Genomic DNA, 25677 nt, shown 5'->3' with positions numbered 1-25677 from the left:
ATCCAAAACAAGCAAAAACAAGAAAATAATACATATTAGGGTGAAAATAAGTGAAATGGAAAATAGAAAAACAATAGAGAAAACAATGAACACAAAAATTGGTTCTTTGGAAAGATCAACAGAACTGACAAATCTCTAGCTAGACTGGTTAAGGAAAAAAGAAGGCTCAAACTGCTAAAATCCAAAATGAAAGAGGGTACATTAATACTGACCAAATAAATGAAACAGACTAATTCCTAGAAAGACACAAACTACCAAAACTGACTCAAGAAGAAATAGATCACCTGAATGGACCTAAAATAAGGGATTGAGTTAATGATCAAAAAACTTTTTACAAAGTCTATGCTTATTGTAATGAGCACTGAGTAATGTATAGAAATCTTGAATCACTATATTGTACACCTGAAACTAATATCACACTGTATGTTAATTTTAATTTAGAAAGAAAGAAAAAGAAAAGGGTGGAGGGAAGGAAGGAAGGAAGGAGGGAAAAAGAAAAAGAAAGAAAGAAAGAAAGAAAGAAAGAAAGAAAGAAAGAAAGAAAGAAGAAAGAAAAAGAGAAAGAAGTGAGGGTGGAAGGAAGGTAGGAAGGAAACTGGAGGGGGAAAAAACACTTCCTGCAAACACAAGCTCAGGATGAGATGGCTTCACTGGTGAATTCTACCACCTGTTTATAGAATTACTTCCAATCCTTCACAAACTCTTCCAAGGAATACAGGGGAGGGAAACACTTATCAACTCATTGTATGAGACCAGTATCATCCTGATACCAAAGTCATCACAAGAAAAGAAAACTATAGACCAATATCTCTTATGAGTATGACAAGGGGCAGGGGGAAGAAGGTACTATCTTTCCAGAATGTCTCTTAGCTGATAGGGGGAGAGAGAAATGTTAGTTTAACTGGCAAGTGATTATAAGTATGGATGTGTTATAGATTACAAGGAAATGTGTGTGATTTTAAAAGAGACAACAAACACTGGAAAGAGGTTTTAAACTTGCAGACACACATTGCCTATGAATCCTTAGAGGCCTGTGTGCAGCTTTCTTTGACAATAGGGCTAAACAAATGAGGAATCAACTTTCTGTTTTCTATCCAAAATTTGAATACTGAAGCCTTGAGGCCTCTGACTCATGGTACCATATTTTGATGTTCAGAGATCAGAGTCTTCTGCTCCCTGGGACATGTCACCATTCATTCATGTTGTAAAGGACCTAAAGGCACAAGAATGGAGGCAGGGCCCTGGGCTGACACATGCCACCAGCCCCAACACCTAAGACTCTTGTCTTTCCCTAGCAAGATATCAGGATTCCAGGCCTGATGTGATCTCCTGGTTGGACCAAGGCAAATTCCCATGGATGGTATGAAGGACATCTCTAGGGGGCCTTCTCCAGGTGAACAGGTGAGAAGAAGTTCTGAATACTTACACACAAGGCCGTCCAGCAAGCCAGTGGTTTCTAGACATGTGGCCACAGAGCGTTCTTCCAGGGAAATTTGGGGCTGCTTCAGGAACACCAAGTTGCCTCAGCCTTGCCTCTGGGTGCCACTTTTTGAGCATGAAGTTTCTCATGGTCCCATTTGCTCTGTTCTACAATGCACATCCTTCCATCTGTGCTCTATAAATGGTGTCTCTTCCAGACTGCGCTTTTCTTCCTCTTGCATTTCTCTCAGGTCCTACTGTCATACCTTTGCAGACTGTCGCAGACTTTGAGTCTGGAGTTCTCTCCTGTCCAGCAAGAGAGTGGATGCAGAATTGAATATGAGAGAGGCTAATGTCCTTGTCCAAAGTAAGGGTCCTTGTTCTGTATTTATTAGGATCAGAAGGCTAACAAACCTGATGGATGTGCAGAGACAATAAAACAGTGATCATTAACTCATGTTAGAGAAAAGGGCTAACGTGTGAGAGAAAAGGGCTTTCAAAGGTATGCAGTGTCAGGGGTTAGGGTGAATACAAGTCAAGGTCCCAGCGCCAAGCAGATGGCCATTTACTGCAGGCACCAGGCACTATGTCTATTTATCTTAACTTTTCTAGGAGCTAAGTCAGATAGAGCATGCTACCTCAGGGTTAACAAGGCATTTTTCTTGCTAATTAGCTCTGGGCATTTTCGCCCTGCTGTAGCGGTTTTTCACCTCTACCTGTTCTCGGACACTTTTGTCCCATGGAACGGGCTTTCTGCTCTATGCTTTGTTCTATGCTGGGGTGCTTTTACCCTACCTGTTCTCGGACACTTTTGTCCTATTAAGTGGCTTTCTGCTCTAAGCCTTGTTAACCCATTGGTGCAAGTTCAGGGAATTCTTAAACTTATTCCCCCCAGCAGACTTGCTTAACTGTGCTGTCATCTCTCTTTGTGTTGAGTTGGGCTGTGCCCTTCTCTGCCTTCTCTGTACTTAGTTCTTTCTGCAGTTCCCCTTTCCCCTGTCACAAATGTCTGTTTCCATGGCCCCAATTGTTGCCCTTCAGTCCTCCACGAAGTACTATTTTTATTTTCTGCCCCCATCTAATATACTTATTGGACCCTCTGTAACCACTTTTTATCCCTTGCTCATGTATCACAATGGCTCTCATTCTCAGTGCTCAAAATTCCATATGTAACTCATATAGGTTATTATTTGAAAGCTGACAAGTCCCACTAAACTTACACATGTTACAATTAGTTTATGCTTCAATTTCTCCATAGAAGTTTCTTCCATTATAGAGATTTTGCATGTGTAATTTCTTTCAGGCCAAGAAATAAGAACTTGAACCAAAGATTCAAGTCTGAACTACATTATTTCTGAAGACTTTTCCCCATGGAATAGCAGAAAAATTCAAGTCAGATGGCATTTTGTACTCCCTAAGTGAAGTCTCAGATTTTGGTGATTACTTAGGGTATCACTGGAGAATCCACCTGGTAAGCAATTTTTATTCATAAGAAAAAGCCTGATTCAGAATGTACTTAAATTTAATGAATTTGGGGAAGACTTTAGTCTGAATTCAAACCTTATTTAATGGAAGTGTACACCTGAAGGTTACATAGTGCACAACTGTAACAATGATAGCAATAACTTCACACAACCCAGAACCTAATCAATCAACAGAGAAGCTATACAAGTGAAAAACAAATATAGTGAACATGGGAAACACCTCAGCTGCATTACATATGTTCCTCAAATTCAGAAACATACTGGACTTTCAGAGATATACCGCCTCACACTGGAGACAAAACCTGCAATTGCAATGGTATAGGTACACATTCAATGATAGTGCATATCCTATCTTATTGAACATCAAAGACTCTCTCTATATATATACTAGGATATATATGTATATCTTATTATTGAAGTATAATTAACATACAATGTTATATTCATTTCAGATGTATAATATATCGATTCCACAATTCTATATATTACTCAGTGCTCACCACAATAAATGTAGTCACCATCTGTCCTAACCATATGTTATTATGATATTATTGACTATATTCTCTATGCTGTGCTTTTCATCTCTATGACTTATTTATTTTATACCCAGAAGTTTAAACCTCAATCCCCTTCACCTATTTTGCCTATCCCCCCATAGGGGATAGCAGCCATCAGTTTATTCTCTATATTTTTTAGTGTGCTTCTATTTTTTGATTTCTTCATCTGTTTTGTTTTTTAGATGCTATATGATTCTACATATAGGTGAAATCATATGGTATTTATCTTTCCCTGTCTTACTTATTTTGCTTAGGATAATACTCTCTAGGTCCATCCACCTCATCTCAAATGGCAAGATCTCATTCTTTTTTGATGGTTGAGTAATAGTACATTGTATATACAGTAAAACCTTGGTTTGCAAACATAATTCATTCCAGAAATATGCTGGTAATCCAAAGTAATTGTATATCAAAGCGAATTTCCCCATAAGAAACAATGGAAACTCAGATGATTTGTTCCACAACCCAAAAATATTCATATAAAAATGATAGCAATACTGCAATATAATGCAAAATAATAAAGAATATACAAAATATAAAGAAAAATGAACAAATTAACCTGCACTTACCTTTGAAAACCTTCATGGCTGGTGTGAGGGAGACAAGAGAGAGGAGGGTTATTGTGTAGGACAACTTTCACTAACACTAATGGAATCACTGCTGTCTGTTGGCTCAATGGAATGTTTTTCTTTTCATGAAATTTTAACAAGGAACCCATCCAATGACACTTGCTTTTGCCTCCTTTTGAGGATTTCACAGAAATGTGACATTGCATTGTCATTAAACAGGTTTATGGCTCACACTGCTACAGCCTTATTCGGGTGGTGCTTTTCTACAAAATTTTGCACTGTTTCCCACATTTTACACATCTCCCTAATCTCATTTGAAGTGAGGGAGTCCTCTGCCTTGTTCTCCTCCTCCTCTGCATATGAGATCTCCTCCATAACCTCTTGCTGTTGCCCATGATGCAGATCCATCAGTTCATTGGTGGTCAGCTCTTGGCCATGTTCCTTCACCAGATTTTGAATGTCGTCCTCGTTCACCTCCAGTCCCATGGTCTTCCCCAAGGTCACAATTTCATTGACAACTGGCGGCTCCTGTTTATAAGCAAGCCCTTCTAAGTCATGTCCAAGAACACAATCAGGCCACAGTGTTCTCCAAACACTATGGCCTGAGACCAAGCATCAGAGATGATCACCCACTATCCTACAGCAAGAGGGAGAGAGAACCATTGGCTTTAGTTGTGATCGTGTAACTTTCGGTGTAATAAACTACTTGTATTGCAAGACATCACTCATTTATCAAGTTAAAAATTATTAGAAATGCTTTCTCATCTTGCAGAACACTCACAGAACAAGCTACTCACAATCCAAGGTTTTACTGTATAATATTTCCTTTATCTATTCACTTATTAATGGACAATTAGGTTGTTTCCATATCTTGGCTATTGTAAATGACGCTGCAATAAACACAAGCGTGCATACATCTTTTTGAATTACGGTTTTTGTTTTCTTTTTTATTTTACTTTTTTATTTGAGTCTAGTCAACACATAATGTTACATTAGTTTCAGGTGTAGGAATGAAATCTTATTAATGTAATAAATGTGAGAGAGCCTTCAGTAATAACTTCTCCTAATTAACATCAGAGAATTTGTACTGGAAAAATGTTCTACAAATGCTGAAATGGTGGGAAATCTTTCATAGATTTCACACATTATACAGCACACATGCAAAGAGACACCATATGAGTATAATGTAAATGAAAATCATTCAGCTGGCTGGGACTTATCCTTCATCCAGCTTCAGAGTCATAGTAGGGAGAAACCCTATGAATGTAATGAGTGTGGCAAAGCTTATAATCAAAACACTTATATCATGCAACATCAGAAGATTCACAAAGTGAACGCCTATTAATATAATCAATGTGGGAAGGCTCTTAACTAAAGTACCTGTATTACTGTGAATCACAGAGCTCATACCGGGGTAAAGCTCTATCAATGTCATGAATGTGGCAAAATCTATAATCATAGGTTATCCCTTATTCAACACAAGAAGATTCGTACTGGAGAAAAACTATTTGAATATAAAAAATGTGGGAAAGCCTTTACTCAGAGCATTCAACTTACTTTATATCTGAGAGAAGTCCTATGACTGAACTGTATGCAGCCAAGCCTATAGTCATAAATCATAGGTCATAGGTCATAGGATCCTCAACTTAAGAGGATCCATACTGGAAAAAAACCTTTTGAATGTAATGAATATGGGAAAGTTTTCTGATGGAATACACATTTTACTCAACACCAAGAATTCACACCAAGAAAATCCTTATAATTGCAAAATGTGGTAAATCTTTCAGAAGTACATACCTTAATCAACATGAGAGAACTCATACTGAAGAGAACCCCTACAAGTGTAGTAACTGTTGTAAATCTTTTGGTCAGAGTGCGTATCTGACTCAATGCCAGAGGATGCATACCAGGGGAAAACCCTATGAATGTATGAAATGTGGGAAAGACTTCATCATAAGTGCCACCTTGGGGCACCTGGGTGGCTCAGTCAGTTGAGCGTCTGACTTTGGCTCACGTCATGATCTCACAGTTCATGAGTTTGAGCCCTGCATTGGGCTCTGTGCTGACAGCTCAGACTGAGCCTGGAGACTGCTTCAGATTCTGTGTCTCCCTCTCTCTCTGCCCCTCCCCCACTCGTGCTCTGTCTCTCCAAAATAAAATAAACATTAAAAATTTTACAAAAATAAGTGCCACCTTATTCAACATCAAGGATTCATAAGAGGAAGAAGTCTTAAGAATGTGCCAACACGAATTCAGACAAGAGAAATTCAACAAATATATTTAACGTGAGAAATATTTCAGCTACAATGCAAACTTCTCAACATCAGTGAAAGATCAATCCAAGAGAGATATTCTATGAATAATGATTGTGAGAAGTACTTCATAGTATGTCATTTATACAACATTATCTGTTTCTAATGAAGGGTTCCTATGAATATGTCAAATTTGTAAAATATTGTAATGAATTTTTATCTTACTAAATATTAGGTAATAAACACTGGGAGAAACTACAAATAACATATTTTCACCACAAAATTAATCAATAAAGTGAGTCTTTTCTCCCAGTACTTTTGATTAACTTTCTAGAAAAATGTAAAAATAATGTATTTATATTTTTATAACATCTAGAAACAATGTTATAAATGAAGAGGGAGTTTAGTGTTACAGATATGATGCCCAGTTTTTAAGAGAAGTAACTTTGAATTTGGCAAATATTAAAACTGGCATGTCGAAAGCCTATACAGTGCCCATCTCCAACATTAATCTAAAATTAATTACTCTAGACACTACAGTGATCAACCCTATTATCTTGGATTTACCTCAATATTACAGTGTACTACATAGAGTTCTTTCCTATTTGGCAATTCCCAAACTATGCTGCAAAAATTAGAGAAGGGATTTTTTTTAAGACAATTTAATTCAGATGTTTTTCTTTGAAAATTATAGGTGACCCTTTGATACCATCTGGAATTGCCTTTTCTGGTTTTCTATGTTTGCTATTATGTTTAACAAACACAAGAATAAAAAATCAAACTTCCTTTTTTCCAGCTGATTGAAGGGGGTAAGTTTTTGTCCTTTTTAGCTAATCAGGTTAGCATTAGCAGGTGTAGCTCAAAGAGATCAGTATGCAAATTTTATGAGACTTAATAGCTAAGATTCCTTTACTGCCCTTATTTCTTTTTTGCTTATTACTTAACAAATTCAAAACTCTTACAACTCCTACATTCAGCAAAAACAATTATCTTTCTCATTCCAGGACTTTTTCCTTAAAAATAATATTTCAACTATTTGTAGAACATGGTTGTTTTTCCTTTATAAGCTTTTATTTTTTATATTTTTTATTTTAAAAAATTTTTAATGTTTTATTTTTGAGACAGAGAGAGACAGAGCACAAGCAGGGGAGGGGCAGAGAGAGAAGGAGACACAGAATCTGAAGCAGTCTCCAGGCTCTGAGCTGTCAGCACAGAGCCTGACATGGGGCTCGAACTCACGGACTGTGAGATCATGACCTGAGCTGAAGTCAGATGCTTAACTGACTGAACCACCCAGGCGCCCCTTCCTTTACAAACTTTTAAAAATTAATGTCTATGAGTTACATTATAAGGTAATTAAAACAATTTTCTTAACTCATACGCTGCATTTTATGCATCCAAATGGACTATATCCTTCCAAATGGCCGAGATAAAAGGGTCTGTATCAAGTCCTGGGTTATATCCATTGCTCAAAATGCCTAAAATTCTCTTTGTTTTTAAATTGCCCTGGAGTACTTTTCAGGCCAGACAACCAGCTAATGTCATTTCATGCCATGGATGCTTTCCAATGGTGCTTTCCAGATTTTCTCTGCCTGAGTCTCTTGACCCTTTAGCTACTCAGCTGAGGACAGTTGAATAATTTCATTTTGTTGGTGTGAATAACGAATGAATTCTCCCAGAGTTAAGTGGAGTTGTATCAGTCAGCTAGGGCTACCATAACAAAATACCACAGATTGTGTTGCTTAAACAACAGAACTTGCTTTTTCTCACAGATCTGGGGGCTGGAAGTCCAGGAGCAGGGTGCCAGCGCAGTCGGACTCTGGTGAGAGAACTCTTCCTGGCTTGCAGACAGCTCCCTATTTGCCATGTCCTCACATGTCTGGTGTTCCTTCCTCTTCTTATAAGGGCACTAATCCCATCATAGACCCCACCCCATGACCTCACCTAAACTGAATTACCTCCCACTGCCAAATACCATTTCACTGGGGGCTAGGCCTTCAACATATGACTTTTGGAGGGAACACAAGCATTCAATCCATAGCAGGAGTGCTTCACTGTGCCCATGTCAGAGCTGACTAGCCCAGGCACATAGATTGTTAGTGACTTGTCGACACCATAGACACAGCTTGTGGAGCCCTGAGGGTGTGCATCACCATAAGTCAGATTGTTGTGTGTCCTGAAAAAATCAACAATTAATGGACAAGATTTCACAAAGCCCATGTCTTCCAGGCACTTGGCTGCACATTGTCACTTCTTTTTGGCCATAAATTAAAGGGCAAATAGTCCTTCCAGACATTATGACATAGGGTTTATCATTTTATTATGAAAATGCTTCTAAAATTTGATAAGAAAGTAGTGAGGGGAAGACGGTGGTGGAGTAGGAGGACCCTAGGCTTACTTCCTCCCATGAATACAACTAGACAACTATGAAATCATCCTAAATGCCCTAGAAATCAGCCAGAAGACAAGCAGAGTAAACTCCACAACAAAAGGTAAAGAAGAGGCCACATCAAAGAAAGTAGGAAATACAGAGACAAAGTTTGAGAAACAGATCGTGGCCCCACAAAGGAAGGAGGTGAGGTCATGGAGTAGGATGAGAGACAGACTAGCACACAGGGGAACACAGGAAGAAAGCAAATCCCCACAGCAATTGGCTTGGAAAATGAGAGGGGCTGAATTTTGTGATTCTGGAAACCAGTGGAGCTTAAAGCCTGGAGTTTTAAAGGTCAGCAGAGTTGGCTGGGATAGAGCCTTGAGGGCATTGGAGCTGCTCTTGGGGAGAAGGCAGGCAGACAACCCAGAGATGTACAGGGCAGAAACAGCAATCTGAAGAATGCCTTGGACACACAGTGGAAAGGTTAGTTTCTCATCTCAGAGTGTGTCCCAGAGAGGCAGTGTTCATGGAGAGACTCCTCCAGGAACAAAGGAAATAGCCAGTGCCATTTATCTCCATGTCTCAGCATAAACACAGGGCCACTTGCAAGAACTAGCTACCACTGACACTTGCTACCTATCTTGCTTACACCAAGCCCTGCCCTCCACACTCCAGTGGAATCGCCTTTCCCACACTTGCCTCAGTCCCAGTGTAGTGGGCTCCCTCCCCCAGAAGACTGGCCCAAACCCCTGCCTACACCACATCTCCAACCAGGGAATTTTGTGGGGCCTCGGTCTGGGCAGTGGTGGAAATAGACCCACACAAGCAGACCAGAGCACACATCATTAAAATGCACAACATTCAGGCCAGGTACCAAACACTGCCCACAACAAGCAAAGAGCTTCTGCAGACGACGGGCCTGAAAGATAAAGTGGCCAGGATAAAACAGCAGAGCACACACAGCACATGTTGGGGACACTCGCTGAAGTGCCAGGCCCTGGGGAACAGGAGACATTACACAGTAGGGTACTACAGGACCTTTCCTCATAAGGTCATTACCCTCAAGAACGGGAGATATAGCTGACTTTCTTAACACAAAGAAACAGGCACAGAGATTAAACAGAAGAATTTGTCACAAATGAAAGACCAGGACAAGGACAGGGCCAGAAATCTAAGTGAAACATATATAAGTAACATTCTTGATAAAGAATTTAAAGTAATGATCATAAAGATACTCACTGGACTTGAGAAAAGAGTAGAAGACATCAGTGAGACCCTTAACACAGAGATAAGAATAACATAGCAGAGAAAGGGCTCAATAAACGAAATGAGAAAGATGCTTGATGGAATTAATTACAGTCTGGGAGAAGCAGAGGAACAAATTAATGACCTAGAAAACAGAGTAATGGAAAGTAATCAAGCTGAACAAAAGAGAAAAAAGAATTATGCAAAAACAATAATAGACTTAAGGAACTCAGTGACTCCATCAAATGTAATAACATTTGCATTATGGGAGTTCCTGAAGAAGAGAGAGAAAGGGGGTAGAAAATGTATTTGAAGAGATAATAGCTGAAAACTTCTCTAATCTGAGGAAGGAAACAGATATCAGATCCAGGGTGCACAGAGGACCCCCAACAAAATCAACAAAATCAGATCCACACCAAGACATATTATAATTAAAATGGCAAAATATACTGATAAAGAAGTTAAAAGCAGCAAGACAAAAGAAGACAGTTACACACAAGGGACACCCTATAAGGCCATCAGGGAATTTTTCAGCAGAAACCTATCAAGGAACTCACAAAATAAAAGTATATAAAATAAGACACCATATACCTAAAACATGGGGAGAGCTGGAGTAGAGAATGGGTTCAAACTTAAATTACCATAAATTTAATATAGACTTCTATATGCAGAAAAGGTTATATACAAATGGTAACCACAAATCAAAAACCACTAATAAATATGCAAAGAATAAAGAGAAAGAAATCCAAATATACCACTAAAGAAAACCAGCAAACCATGAAAGAGAGAAAGACAAGAAAGGATCAGAGAAAATCTTCAGAAACAACCACAAAACAGGTAATACAATGGCAATAAATACGTATCTATCAATAACTACTTTGAATGTAAATGGACTAAACACTCCAATCAAAAGATATAGGGTGACAGAATGGATAAAAAACCAAGACCTATCCATATGCTTCTTACAGGAGAACTCATTTTAGACCTAAAAACACCTGCAGATTGAAAGTGAGGGGGCTGGAGAAATATTTATCATGCAAATGTATATCAAAAGAAAGCCAGAGTGGCAATACTTATATCAGACAAAATAGACTTTATTTTTTTTTTCAACATTTATTTATTTTTGGGACAGAGAGAGACAGAGCATGAACGGGGGAGGGACAGAGAGAGAGGGAGACACAGAATCAGAAACAGGCTCCAGGCTCTGAGCCATCAGCCCAGAGCCCGACGCGGGGCTCGAACTCACGGACCGCGAGATCGTGACCTGGCTGAAGTCGGACGCTTAACCGACTGCGCCACCCAGGCGCCCCAATAGACTTTAAAACAAAGACTAACAAAAGACAAAGAAGGGCATTATATAATGATAAAAGAGATGGGGATGCAAGCTGGTGCAGCCACTCTGGAAAACAGTATGGAGGTTCCTCAAAAAACTAAAAATAGAACTACCCTACGACACAGCAATTGTACTACTAGGCATTTATCCATGGGATACAGTTGTGCTGTTTCGAAGGGACACATGCATCCCCATGTTTATAGCAGCACTATTAACAATAGCCAAAGTATGGAAAGAGCCCAAATGTCCATCAATGAATGAATGGATAAAGAAGATGTGGTATATATATACAATGGAGTATTACTCGGCAATCAAAAAGAATGAAATCTTGCCATTTGCAACTACGTGGATGGAACTGGAGGATAGTATGCTAAGTGAAATTAGTCAGAGAAAGACAAAAATCATATGACTTCACTCATATGAGGACTTTAAGAGAGAAAACAGAGGAACATAAGGGAAGGGAAACAAAAATAATATAAAAACAGGGAGGGGGACAAAACAGAAGAGACTCATAAATATGGAGAACAAACTGAGGGTTACTGGAAGGGTTGCGGGAGGGGGGTTGGGCTAAATGGGTAAGGAGCACTAAGGAATCTACTCCTGAAATCATTGTTGCACTATATGCTAACTAATTTGGATGTAAATTTTAAAAAATAAAAAATAAAATTAAAAAAAATAAAACACACACACAAATTTTAGATTAGACACTGTACAAGAAAGGTAGAAAATTTCCCGAAATCATATAGCTGATATATGAATGATAGACTTCCCCAGATTTGACCATAAACCTCAATATATACATGACATTACAAATGAATCGAGAAGCTGAGGAAAATTCTTCTCAACTATCATTAGTAAATAAATTTTATTGAGCCATGATGGAAGAAAATGTGAATTATCTTTCTATTTCTCACATAGCAAATATTACAAAATCATTTTTTATGAAGAGACAAATAATTGTTTAAATGTTGGGGAAAAGTGTTAGAGAGGTGTGTGAGACAGTTAATTAATAAAAAAAAAAAAACTTCCTTTTGAAAAAATAAAGGAGATAATCCAAGAAGATATAACAGCAAAAGTGGTTTGCTGGTTTGAGATGCAGCAAAAGTGGTTCTAAGAGGGAAGTTCATAGCAATACCAGCCTGCATCAAAATGTAAATATCTATGCACCCAAATACATGACACAAATAATAACAAACAAAAAGGAACTAATTGATAATAATGCAATAATAGAAGGGGACTTCCATACCCCACTTACATCAATAGACAGATCATCTAAACAGAAAATCAACAAGGAAACAATGGCTTTGAATGACACACTGGACCAGATAGACTAAACAGATATAATCAGAACATTCCATCTTAGCAGAATACACATACTTTTCAAGTGCACATAGAATGAAATAGATTGCATAGTAGGCCACAAAACAAACTTCAAAAAATTTTAAAATATTGAAGTCATACCATGCATCTTTTCTCTAACCACAATGATATGAAACTAGAAGTCAAACACAAGAAAAAATCTGGAAAGGCCACGAATACATGGAGGTTAAATGACATGCTACTAAAGAATGCATGGGTCAAGTAGGAAATACAAGAAGAAATTAAAAAGGAAACAAATTAAAATGAAACCTTTGGGAAGCAGCAAAAGTGGTTCTAAGAGGGAAGTATATAGCAATACCAGCCTGCATCAAAATGCAAGAAAAGTTGTAAATAAACAACCTAATCTTACACTTAAAAGAGCTAGAAAAAGAACAACAGGGGCACCTGGGTGGCTCTCTCACAGTCAGTCATGAAATCAAGCCCTGCGTCAGGCTCAGCACTGGGTGTAGAGCCTGCTTAAGATTCTCTCTTTCTCCCCCTCTACCCAACTCCTGCTTGCTCTCTCTCTCTCTTTCAAAAAAAAAAAAAAAAAAAAAAAAAAAAAAAAAAAAAAAAAAAAAAAACAAAACCTAAAACCTGGAAAAGGAAGGAAACAATAAAGATCAGAGCAGAAATAAATGATGTAGAAACTGAAAAAACAACAACAATAGAACAGATCAATGAAAACAGGAGCTCATTCTTTGAAAACAATCAATGAACGGGCGCCGGGATGGCTAAGTCAGTTGAGCATCCAGCTTCAGCTCAGGTCATAATCTCATGATTCATGAGCTCCAGCCCCACGTTGAGCTCACTGCTGTTAGTGCACAGCCCACTTCGGATCCTCTGCCCCGCCCCCACCCCACTCATGCTCTCTCAAAAATGAATAAACATTTATTTTAAAAAAGAAAAAAAATCAATGAAAATTGATAAACCTCTAGCCAGATTTATGAAGAAAAAAAGAGAAAGGACTCAAATAAATAAAATCACGAATGAGAGATGAGAAATAACAACCAACACCATAGAAATACAAACATGAGAATATTATGAAAAACCATATACCAACAAATTAGAAATGCTAGAAGAAATCCCTAGAGACATACAACCTACCAAAACTGAAACAGGAAAAAATAGAAAACTTTTAACAGCCTGATTACCAGCAAAGAATTGAATCAGTAATCAAAAAACTTTCCACAAAAAAAAAAAAAATTAAAAAAATTTAAAAAAAAACTTTCCACAAACAAAAATCCAGGACCAGATGGCTACACAGAGAAATTCTACCGAACATTTAAAGAAGAGTTAATATCTATTCTTCTCAAACTATTCCAAAAAATAGAAAAGGAAGGAAAACTTCCAAATTCATTCCATGAGGCCAGCATTACCCTGATACCAAAACCAGATAAAGACACCACCAAAAAAAAAAAAAAAAAGAGAGAGAGAGAGAGAGAGAGAACTAAGGCCAATATCTCTGATGAATTTAGATGAAAAAATCCTCAACAAATACTAGTAAACCAAACCTAACAATACATTTTAAACTTGGGGAGCCTGAGTAGCTCAGTCAGTTAAGCGTCTGACTTTGACTCGGGTCATGATCTCGCAGTTCATGAGTTCGAGCCCCAAGTTGGGCTCTGTGCTGACAGCTCAGAGCCTGGAGCCTGCTTTGGATTCTGTGTCTCCCTCTCTCTCTACCCCTAACCCACCCACACTCTGTCTCTCTCAAAAATAAATAAACATTAAAAAATTTTTTTAAAATCATTCACCGTGATCAAGTGGGATATATTCCTGGGTTGCAAGGGTAGTTTGATATTTGCAAATCAATCAATGTGATACATCACCTCAATAAGAGAAAGGATAAGAACCATATGATCATTTCAATAGATGCTGAAAAAGCATTTGGCAAAGTACAACATCCATTCAAGATAAAAAAAAAAAAAACCCTCAATAAAGTAGGTTTAGAGGAAAGATACCTCAACATAAGAAAGGCCATATATGAAAAACCCACAGCTAACACCAGGAACAAGACAAGGATGTCCACTCTCACAACTTTTATTCTTTTCAAAAAATTTTTTTTAAATATTTATTCATTTTTGAGACAGAGAGAGTGGGGGAGGGGCAGAGAGAGAGGGAGACACAGAATCTGAAGCAGACTCCAGGCTCTGAGCTGTCAGCACAGAGCCTGACGTGGGGCTCAAACCCACAAACCACGAGATCATGACCTGAACCAAAGTCAGACACTTAACCGACTGAGACACCCAGATGCCCCTCACCACTTTTATTCAACATAGTACTGGAAGTCCTAGCCACAGAAATCAGAAAACAAAAAGAAATAAAAGGAATCCAAATCAGTAAGGAAGAGGTAAAACTTTCACTATTTGCAGATGACATAATACTCTATATTGAAAACCCGAAAGACTCCACCAAAACACTGCTAGAACTGATGCACAAATTCAGTAAAGTTGCAGGATACAAAATCAAGACACAGAAATCTGTTGTATATTTTTTTAATGTTTATTCATTTATTTTGAGAGAGAGAGTGTGCAGAAAGGGGCAGAGAGAGAGGAAGATAGAGAATCCCAAGCAAGCTCTGTGCTATGTCAGCACAGAGTCCCATGTGGGGCTCAATCCCACAAACTGTGACATCATGACCTGAGCTGAAATCAAGAGTCAGAGGCTTAACTGGCTGAGCCACCCAGGCACCCTGTATTTCATTATTTTTTTTAATGTTTGTTTATTTATTTATTTTGAGAGAGAGAGAGTGTGTGTGTAAGTGAGGGAGAGACAGACAGAGAGGGAGAGAAAGAATCCTAAGCAAGCTCCACACTGTCAGTGCAGAGGGCCCAATCTCACAACTTCAAGATTACGACCTGAGCCAATATCAAGAGTCAGATGCTTAACTGACTGAGCCACCCAGGAACCCCAGAAATCTGTTGTATATCTATACACCCATAATGAAGCAGCAGAAAGAGAAATTAAAAAAACAATTCCATTTATAATTGCACCAAAAATAATAGAACACCTAGGAATAAACCTAACCAAAGAGGTGAAATACCAGTACTCTGAAAACTATAAACACTGATGAAAGAAATTGAAGATGACACAAAGAAATGGAAAGACATTCCATGCTCATTGATTGGAAGAACAAATACACACATACACACACACACACACACACACACACACACACACTACCCAAAACAATCTACAGATTTAATGCAATCTCTATCAAAAGACCAACAGCATTTTTCACAGAACTAGAACAAACATTCCTAAAATTTATGTGGAACTACAAATGACACCAAATAGCCAAAGCAATCCTGAAAAAGCAAAGCTTGAGGCATCACAATTCTGGACTTCAAGATACACTACAAAGCTGTAGTAATCAAAACAGTATGGTACTGGCACCAAAATAGACACATAGGTCAATGGAACAGAATAGAAAACCCAGAAATGAACTCACAATTATATGGTCAATTTTCAACAAAGCAGGAAAGTATATCCAGTGGAAAAAAAACAGTCTCTTCAACAAATTGTCCTAGGAAAATTGGACAGCAACATGCAAAAAAATGAAACTGGACCACTTTCTTACACCATACTTTCTTACCCCATAAATTCAAAATGGATTGAAGACCTAAATGTGAGACCTGAAAACATAAAAACCCTAGAAGAGAGCATAGGCAGTAACCTCTCTGACATCAGTCATAGCAACTTTTTTCCAGATAGGTCCCCTGAGGCAAGGGAAACAAAAGCAAAAATAAACTATTGGGACTACATCAAAATAAAAGGCTTCTGCACAGCAAAGGAAACAAGAAACAAAACTAAAAGGCACCCTATGAAATGGGAGACATATGACATGTCTGATAAAAGGTTAGTATCCAGAATATATAAAGAACTTATTTAAAAAACAACTTATAAAACTCCCAACACCCAAAAAACAAATAATCCAATTTCAAAATGGGGAGAAGACATGAACAGACATTTCTCAAAAGATACACAGATGGCCCATAGACCCATGAAAAGGTGCTCATTATCACTAATTATCAGGGAACTTCAAATCAAAACTACAATGAGATATCACCTCACACCTGATGGAATGGCTAAAATAAAAAACTCAAGAAGTGAGAGGTGTTGGCAAGGATGTGGAGAAAAAAGTAACCCTCTAGCACTGTTGGGGGAATGCAAACTGGTGCAGTCGCTGTGGAAAATAGTATGGAGTTTCCGCAAAAAGTTAAAAAAAAGAACTACCCTCCAATCCAGCCATCATGCTACTGGGTATTTACCCAAAGAATACAAAAACGATAATTCGAAGGAATACATGCACCCCTATGTTTATAGCAGCATTATTTACAATAGCCAAGATACAGTTACAGCCTAAGTGTCCACTGATTGATGAATGGATAAAGAAGATATGGTGTATATATAATTAAATATTATTCATCCATAAAAAGAATAAAATCTTGCCATTTGCAATGACATGGATGAAGTTGGAGAGTATAATGCTAAATGAAAGAATTCAGTCAAAGGAAAACAAATACCATATGAATTCACTTGTATGCGGAATTTAAGAAACAAAACAAATGAGCAAAGGGAAAAAAGAGAGACAAACCAAGAAACAGACTCTTAATTATAGAGAACCAAACTGATGGTTATCTGAGGGGAGGTGGGGGGGGGGGGGGGGGGATGGGTTAAACAGGTGATGGGGATTAAGCAGTGCAGTCAATAATGAGCAGCAGAGGCTGCATGGAAGGGTTGAATCACTATATCGTACACCTGAAACTAACATAACACTGCATGTTAACTAATTGGAATTAAAATAAAAGTTAAAACAAATAAAATAAAATATGATAAGAAAAATCACCAGTAGGTAAATGGGAAAACCACAAGGTGAACAGAACTCACAAAACAGAAAACTTGAGTGGATCATGTTTGATAACATGATTGTGAGGCCTTAGTGAGGGTGTTGTAAAAGGGTCACATAAACCTATATTCCCTATCCAAAAAGTGTTTCTCTTAAATGCAAAAATGATTTATGCACAAAGCTATTCATCAGTACATTATTTATGGTAGTTTCGAATTGGATCTAATGTCACATCTAACTGTAAGAGAGTGGTTCATGTAGTTATTAAACCTTAGGACATCTGGGACACCTGGGTGGCTCAGTTAGTTAAGCGTCTGACTCTTGGTTTTGGCTCAGGTCACGATCTCACAGTTTCATGAGTTTGAGTCTCATGTTGGGCTGTGCGCTGGCAGTGTGAAGCCTGCTTGGGATTCTCTCTCTCCCTCTGTCTCTGCCCCTCTGCCTCTCATGCTGTCTCAATAAATAGATAGATAGATAGATAGATAGATAGATAGATAGATGATAGATAAATACTTAAAAAACACCCTTAGGACATCCACTTACTAGAATGTCCCAAGGCTGCCATTAGAAATTACATTGATGAAGAGTAGGAAATGGCAGAAATGGCTTATAGGGCAAATTAAAAGATTATATATTAAACTCTGCCTATCTCTTAGGTCTTGTGTCTGCCTTGCTAGCTCTAGTTTAGCCAGACTGGCCTTGTTTCTTCTCCTGGAACATACCACCCTCAGCCTCTGAGTAGCTGCATCAGGGCTCTGCTCAAATGCTACCCCTGCTCTGCCTACCCTGACTAAACTCTCCTCCATCCATCAACCATTTATCTAGTTCCTCTCTTAAGTGCCCCTGACCTTGCTTTACTTTCCTTTATTATCAGACATTACATCGTAATATTTGTTTTTGTTTATTTGTTGTCTGTCTCGCAGACAAGAAGGTAAGTACGTGAAGATGAACACTTGACAAACTAGCGTCTGCCATGCATATCACAGGAGTTTAGTGGGTATTTGTTCTTTGCCCTTTTCTTGCTGAGTTATGTGTTCTTCATAGGTTCAGAATCTTTTCTCCTATGCTGCAATATCCCCAAGTTTATCATTTGACTTTCAACTTTCTGTATGGTTATTTTAGATCAGTATACATTTTAAGTTCAAGAGAGTCTTTTATTCAAGAAATTCCTCTTTAATCTAAAGATAATATAAATATTTGCTTATATTTTTATTGTTTCCATTTGTCCATTTAACTTTTTAATCCATATGGGCTTATGATGTCAGATAATGAGTCTTCCCCCGCAAATTTAACAATTTTCAATTTTGCTGTGTGGAGAAATTCTTCCTGTTTATTCATCCATCCATCCACCCATCCAATGTATGCCTTATTGCCACTATATTTTATGAATTAAAATATCATACTCTTCATTTGGTCTTCTGAAAAACTTTAGAGTCAAGTTACCCATCATGGGGCGCCTGGGTGGCTCAGTCGGTTGAGCGGCCGACTTCGGCTCAGGTCATGATCTCGCGGTCCGTGTGTTTGAGCCCCGCGTCAGGCTCTGTGCTGATGGCTCAGAGCCTGAAGCCTGTTTCAGATTCTGTGTCTCCCTCTCTCTGACCCTCCCCTGTTCGTGCTCTGTCTCTCTCTGTCTCAAAAATAAATAAACGTTAAAAAAAATAAAAAAAATAAAAAAACAAATTACCCATCATGACAAAAACATCCCTATGAATTTTATTGGAATTGCTTTATATTTATGTATTAAATTAGGAAGAGTGATGGCCTTTTCTACATAATTCTTCTCATCTACTACTATTTATTTAGGTCCTCTTTTAAGTTTGTGTTGTTTTCTTCCTATAGGTCTCATTCATGTTTTTGTTAAGATTTCTATTTCTTTGTGTGATAGATTAAAGATGTCTAAAGGTGTTATTTTCACTCCTCCTGCTATCACTGCTTTTCTTGCTGTCTTTTCACTCACTTGACCAATAGAACGCAGTGGAAGTGATGCTTTTGGACTTCAGAGATTATTAGTTCATGAGAGGACTTTCAGATGAGTTTCTTAGAATGCTCATTCTTTTTTTTTTTTTTAATTTTTTTTTCAACGTTTATTTATTTATTTGTGGGACAGAGAGAGACAGAGCATGAACGGGGGAGGGGCAGAGAGAGAGGGAGACACAGAATCGGAAACAGGCTTCAGGCTCCGAGCCATCAGCCCAGAGCCTGACGCGGGGCTCGAACTCACGGACCGCGAGATCGTGACCTGGCTGAAGTCGGACGCTCAACCGACTGCGCCACCCAGGCGCCCCCAGAATGCTCATTCTTTGGTGTCTCCTCTTGGAAGCCAGTCTTCATGCTGTGAGAAGCCATGCCTCCTGGAGAGGCTATAAGATGATACACCGCCTGTCAACATCTCCACGGAACTCCCAACTGACCAGCAGCATCAATCACCAGTCATATGAATGTGCCATCTTGGATGTTCCGGCCCAGTAGAAGCCTCAGAATACTGCAGCTGATATCATGTAGAGCAGAGAACTGCGTGGTTCACCACAATTTTGTCAGAAATAATGAGTCATTGTCTTGAGCTGCTAAGCTTTGGCATGATTTATTACACATTAATAGAGTACTAGTATAGTTGGGGTATTTTACATTTCTGGTGCTGTTGTTAATGGAAATACTTTTCTGCATATTTTATAACTGGTATCACTGGAATATAGGAAAACTGTTGCTATCTGGAAAACTCAAGTTATCTGACTGTATTTAATCATTTTAAGGTCATCGTCTTGGATTTTCTAGTTACATAATCACATATCTGAAAGCATAATTTTGTTTCCTTTCCAACATTAAATCTCATTATTGTGTTTGAGTTTTATTGTAGGCACTTGAAACAATAATGATTTTATCCAGGTTTGTTGTCTGATTTAGAGCTTTCATGGAAATCCCTCTAGTGTTAGATATTCTTTCTCAAGTTAATGAAGAATCAATCCTTCCATGCCTGGCTTATAGGAATGGATATTCAGTTTTATCAAATTCTTTTCTAGAGTTTATTGAAATGATTTAGCAATCAAAAGGAGAAAACAGGGGGCGCCTGGGTGGCGCAGTCGGTTAAGCGTCCGACTTCAGCCAGGTCACGATCTCGCAGTCCGTGAGTTCGAGCCCCGCGTCGGGCTCTGGACTGATGGCTCAGAGCCTGGAGCCTGTTTCCGATTCTGTGTCTCCCTCTCTCTCTGCCCCTCCCCCGTTCATGCTCTGTCTCTCTCTGTCCCAAAAATAAATAAACGTTAAAAAAAAAAAAAAAAAAAAAAGGAGAAAACAGAACACTAAATGGTGCCATACTGTTTGAATTATCCAAAAATTAGTGGCTGAAAACAGAGTCCTTTTTTTTTTTTTTTTCCACCTGTGAGTCTGTGGATCAGAAATTTGAGCAGGACTGAGCAGGGATGGTTTGTCTGCCAACCATGGGAATCAACTCACACAGCTGTATTCAGCCAGTGGCTGGGTAGGGGATGGAAACTCTAAGTCATCTCATTCACATGTTGGAAGCTTGGGCTAGGCCGGGACCCTTAGTTCTCCTCCATGTGGCCTCTCTTTCCACGTGCTCTCTCTTTCTTTATATGTAGTTTGTCTCCAGCAATATACCCTGCACTCATTTACAGCTGAACATTCTGTTGATCAAAGCAAGCCACAAAGTCAGCACAGGTTCGGAAGAGGACATAGCCTTACCTGTGTGAAAGTTTAAAAATGGCTGCAAATTCTTTGACACTATTCCCATTAACAGATGGAGTGTCTGTGCCCTCTTTTTGCATCGGGAGGGCTTCCGTGCATAGATAATGTGGAAAGGATGCTATGTGATTTTGGAGGATAGACCGTCTTCTGCCTTGTTCTCTTAGAATGCTCTCTGTTCTGATGCTTCCTGTCGTGTTACTCCCTCTCATGCTGTGAGAAGCTCAAGCCCATGAGGAGGCCACGTGTAAATTGTCAAGTTGGCAATTCCAGCTGAACCCAGCCTTTGAGTCATCGCAGCCCAGGCTTCAGATATGTGAGTGAGGAAGCCTCCAGCCCTCCCCTCCCCTGCCCGAGTAACTGCAGCCATTGAGTCATCCTTATTGAAACTCTAGGAGTTGTGGCTGGAGACAAGCCAGCCCTGCTATACCCTGTCCAAATTTCTGACCCACAAAATGCATAGGTCTCCTTCACTGGCAGTTTTACACCAAGAAGTTGAGGGCAGAATGTTATGGAGCAGAATTTGGTATCTGCAAGCAGAGTGTTCCTTTAACACATGAGACAGATGACATGTGGCACTGTGTTGGGGATTGAGTGGTAGGCAGAAGCATATGGGCCTTGAAGAGGCTGCGGCTCAGGACTTGAAGGAAAGCAAAGAATGTGTAATTGGAAGCTGGAGGAAAAGGAATCATTATTCTGTGGTGGTAGAATATGTAGCAAAACTGTCACCGTGGCAAAGTAGAAAACAGTAAATATACCAAATGAACCCACGGATCTGGCTAAGGCAATTTTCAGGAAGAGTTGGAGGTGCCACCTGGCTTCTTCCACCTGTGCACAATAAAAGGCGAGAGGAGAGAGATGAAGTGCTAAAGGAGCTACTTAGTTTTCAAGTAGCATTGGAAGGAGATGTAAAGGGCCTAGGCCAGTTTTCCCAGCCAGAAAAGGGGTCCCAAAGTAAGAAAGAGCCTCAGATCAAATCCAGGGTACTGTCAGGAAAACACAATTTCATGGTAGAGATGAAGCCAGGGTTAAGAATGCGGATCCCGCCTTCCTAAGGATGTGCTTTGCATGTCTTCCCTTTTAAAAAATATGGCATCTAAGATACTCTAAGATCTTCTAAAAGGTATGTTGCACAGTAGCTTCATATGGAGCTCAGGTAGAAAAGGGGTTGGTTGTGTTGAGATTTTTAGGCATTTGGTTTTTGTCTAAAGAAGTGCATTTATTAGTTGATACATAAGAGACCCACAAAGTTTTTACAATAATTATATCAGTTTGGACTTAAAGAGACAGAAAGACCAAAATGAAAAGGTGCCTTTGGATCCCTAAACTTCTATGGGCAGGAAGCAGCCTGAGAGAGCTAACCAGGTGTGAACACAGGCTATTTCCTATGGAAAACGAAGGATGCCTCAGAGGGCAGAACGAGGGCTATAGGGAATCAGCACCAGGAAGGAGGATTGGACCTCAATCAAGAAACAACAGGGGCACCTGAGTGGCTCAGTCTGTTAAGCAGCAGACTCTTGATTTCGGCCCAGGTCATGCTCTTGTGGCTTGTGGAATGGAGCCCCAAGTTGAACTCTTCGCTGACAGTGCAGAGCCTGTTTGGGATTCTCTCTCCCTCTCTCTCTGTCCCGCCCCTGCTCACACATGCATGCACTCTCCCTCTCTCTAAATAAAAATAAACGTTAAAAAAAAGAGGGGCGCCTGGGTGGCTCAGTCGGTTAAGCGGCCGACTTCAGCTCAGGTCATGATCTCGCGGTCCGTGAGTTCGAGCCCCGCATCGGGCTCTGTGCTGACTGCTCAGAGCCTGGAGCCTGTTTCCGGTTCTGTGTCTCCCTCTCTCTGACCCTCCCCTGTTCATGCTATGTCTCTCCCTGTCTCAAAAATAAAAAAAAAAAAAAAAGAAAGAAAGAAATGACAACATGTGTTCAGCTGGATGTTAGAGTCACTATGGTGTGGTTGCTATGGTGAGTGTCGTGACCCACCCTTTACTTTATCAGAATGGTAGTGTTGACTGCATTTATCCCATGCCTGTCCCTCCATCAAAAGCTGGGGGGGGGGGGGTACAGCTAACACATCTCTTTCATTTACACGTCTTCAGATCAAGAGAAGTCACACCCAAAGTCAAATGAAGAACTACATCCAAGGAGCCTTACCTGCACTTATACCTGATTTAGATACTGGATTTAGATTCTGGACCTTGAACCTGAGCCCAGTCCCATAATAGGATAAGACTTGGGGGCAGAGCTTGCAAGGGGTGAGTGTATTTTGCATGTGGGAAGAATGAATGTAAATACTTTTTGGTCAAAGAGCAAACTGTGGTGGTTTTTAAAAATGTCCCCAGGGGCGCCTGGGTGGCTCAGTTGTTTGAATGTCCAACTTCACCTCAGGTCATGATCTCATGGTTTGTGAGTTCAAAGCCCCATATTGGGCTCACTGGTGTCAGCAAGGAGCCTCCTTCAGTTCCTCTGCCCCCTCTCTCTCTGCCCCTCCCCTGCTTGTGCTCTCTTAAAAATAAATAAAACATTTAAAACAATAAAAAGAAAATAAATAAAAATGGCCACAAACTTTCTGACAAACCTCACATTGAGAGGTAGACTCTGTGCCCTGTCCCTCTGAATCTGGGATGGTTTATGACAGCTTTCACCAACAGAATGTGGTGGGAGTGATGCTGTGTGGCTCCCAAGACTGAGTCAGAAAAGTCTGTATGCCTTCTTGGGATACTTGCTGTATTGCAGGACGCTCCCCAGAACCTGGCCACCATGCTGGGAGGAGTCCACACCACATGAAGAGACCGTGATTAGGTTCTCAAGTTGAAAGTCCAGCTGAGCCCCATCTTTGCATCTTCCCACCCAAGTGCTAGTCATGCAAGTGATAAAGCCTCCAGATAATTCCAACCCCCAACCATTTGAGTCATCTCCAACTATGACAGTCTACCTGGCTGAGACCTCAGTCATTGTGCAGCAGGGATGAGCCCCCATGCCCCATCTTAATTCCTGGTTCACAGAATCCACAAACACAATAAACTGGTAGTTGTTTTACATCACTGAATTCGGGGTGGTTTGCTTACAGCAACAGAACGCCCTCCTGCAGGGAGATGTAGCCTGTATATATGGAGATAGGAGGAATCATTGGTAGCTGTCTTGATGATCTCCCACAGAGCTCTTTAAGTCTCAGCCTAGTTCAAGACAGGCACAGTTCACTGTGGGGGTTCAAGAGAGGATCATAGAATTCAGTGGCAGGAAGTAGAGCCAAGGTACGCGGGAGCTGAGAATGGGGCCTGCAGGAATTAGGGCTGTGCCGACCTGCTCTCTCTGGGACTGCATGGGTTCTCCTCCTCCATGTGCCTTGTGGGAGCCTGTAATGGCTCCTGGCCCCACTGTCCTCTAAGACCCTCAGTCCAACTGGGCACACTGGCTGCTCCCATGAGAATTCCCAGTCCATGGCTGGGGCAGGGGGGTTGGCTTGGGAACCAGGCCTGGCTGTCTTTGACCAGGGGTCCACTCTGGCCCCCAAAGCCAAAGCCAAGAAAGGGGGTCCTCTCCAGGTGTGGGCAGGGCAGACACTCTGACATGTCAGTCATCCAGATGGGCGGACATATTTTTGATCAGGGAGAAATAAAAATAGGCATTGTTGGCTGTTAACCGCTTTTTTGTGATGTCTGAGGTAACTAAACCTTATTCTCCAATCTTTCTCTTCCTTCCTTCCTTCTTCCCTCCCTCACTCTCCCTCTCTCTCTTTCTCTCTTGTTTCATTCCTCCCTCCTTTCCTCCCTTCCTCCCTTTCTCTCTTTCTTTCTTTCTTTGTTCATTTTCGAGTTGCTCCCAGGGAGAAGGGGAGTAGAGGCTGATCCCTGAGCCCAGGGAGGATCTTTCTCACATGGGGCTTACCCCAAAGTGTTCAGGTCAATAGGACTTGTGGAAAAGAAGACGAAAGCGGGAACTGCCTGGAGACCTGCCTGCCCCTCACCATCATGTCCTGGCCCTGATGCTTGAGGGACTTGAGGGAGAAAAACAAAAGACATGCTTCTGACATTCTCACTGAACTTCACTTGTCCTTGGTCAGTAAAGCAAGGGAAGCACCTTAAACACTGTCTGGAAACTTCTTTAGCTAGATCACCCAGTTTATTAGGTACATTTTCTACTTTCTGAGTTACTGCAGGTGACTGTGTAGCTAAACTTTCTGCCACTATGCAGAATGGATTCCTGTCTCTGACTTTTAAAAGACATTTTCCTCCATTTCCTTTAAGCTCTCATCTGAAGTATCCTTTAAAAAAAAAAAAAAGTATTTACTTGTTTAAGTAATCTCTACTCCTAATGTGGGGCTTGAACTCACAACCCCAAGATCAAGAGTCACATGCTCTTCTGACTGAGCCAGCCAGGCGTCCCATCGTCAGAAGTATCCTTAAAGACCATCAGACTTCATCTAACAGATTCTTCAAAGACAATCATGATTTCATTACCACTCATATCAAAGTCCTTCTGGCTTCTGACCTTTGCTGGTTCCAAAACTTCTCCCACATTCCAGTTTTTGTTTC

General features: G+C 40.0%; 1 long non-coding RNA gene across 1 annotated transcript; it reads left to right on the top strand.

Moving 5' to 3' along the window:
- Nucleotides 1–1300: 1300 nt before the first annotated feature.
- LOC115498689 lies at nucleotides 1301–25391 on the top strand. Its single transcript, XR_004344313.1, has 5 exons — nucleotides 1301–1401; nucleotides 2723–2890; nucleotides 8054–8103; nucleotides 23242–23397; nucleotides 24969–25391. It is a non-coding gene; the product is annotated as an uncharacterized LOC115498689 (long non-coding RNA).
- Nucleotides 25392–25677: the final 286 nt, after the last annotated feature.

This window comes from Lynx canadensis, chromosome D3 (genome assembly GCF_007474595.2).
Source record: "Lynx canadensis isolate LIC74 chromosome D3, mLynCan4.pri.v2, whole genome shotgun sequence".
In the NCBI taxonomy this organism is placed as follows: Eukaryota; Metazoa; Chordata; class Mammalia; order Carnivora; family Felidae; genus Lynx; species Lynx canadensis.
This window is presented reverse-complemented; position numbering and strand designations above follow the sequence as displayed.